Source organism: Penaeus monodon, chromosome 24, assembly GCF_015228065.2.
Source record: "Penaeus monodon isolate SGIC_2016 chromosome 24, NSTDA_Pmon_1, whole genome shotgun sequence".
NCBI lineage: Eukaryota > Metazoa > Arthropoda > Malacostraca > Decapoda > Penaeidae > Penaeus > Penaeus monodon.
Genome location: NC_051409.1, coordinates 7,096,844 through 7,097,700, shown reverse-complemented (window position 1 = coordinate 7,097,700; position 857 = coordinate 7,096,844). Strand labels below are relative to the sequence as shown.

The following is an 857-nucleotide window of genomic DNA, read 5'->3' as shown; positions in this document are numbered from 1 at the left end:
TTTGGTGGTTGTGTGAGGCGTGTCTAATGTGTATTTAAAATATATATAAATATGTTTGGTGTATATATCTATCCATTATTTAGTGTATGGGTTTTTACATACACATCTATATGCATTAATCTTGTGATAAGCACTGGCCTCTACTGAATTGCAGTTAGTTACTTAGTCACTCTGATCACTGTTGGCATATTCCCTACTTGTAACGGCGGGTGGATAGAAACCAAAGACCACATAAATGGTTTGTGAGGGAAAATGCAAAATTTAAATGGTCACAAAATAGAAAGATTGTTATTGTCCCTGAATCACTGTATAAATAAGCATAAATAGCCTGTGGACTGGAAAATAGACTGAAAATGGTGTAGAAGATACGAAATCCTACCTTTTCATTTCAACATCAAAGAAATCCCAAAGCTCCACAAACAACACCGTAACACCAAACACTTAATTTAAATCTCGACCTTCAATCTTGTGTCAACTGATCATGACGTCCCATTACCAGATACCATGTGTGGAGAGGCTTCTGGGAACCGCGCGTGGGTGGGAGTCTGTGCGAGCTGTGCCATCGCCTGCATACGGACACAGAGATAAAACACCACGTCGATATTACGAACGAGAGACGAACCAACGGCCGCTGCATCAGAGTGAAGAAAAACATGTTCGGGCCGGACTCCACCTGGAAAGAAGTCATCTACAACAACCAGACGGAGTCCACGGGAACCACAAAGGGCTTGTAGTAGTGAATGAGTCAGAATGCGTGTTGGAGGGAGACGGTGTAGGTGAATCGAAAACGGTCTGCGAAATGGAATGTCATTTTCTTGATCATGGTTAATTTTATATGAATACTGATGCAGTTTTTC

General features: G+C 41.2%; 1 protein-coding gene and 1 pseudogene across 1 annotated transcript in view; both read left to right on the top strand.

Moving 5' to 3' along the window:
* The window catches only part of LOC119588831, a 16,627-nt pseudogene extending 15,776 nt beyond the window's left edge, over nt 1-851 (top strand).
* Nucleotides 1-857, top strand: part of LOC119588533 (glycine receptor subunit alpha-2-like) — a gene marked incomplete at its 5' end in the record, with an annotated part of 99,651 nt that overhangs the window by 32,239 nt on the left and 66,555 nt on the right.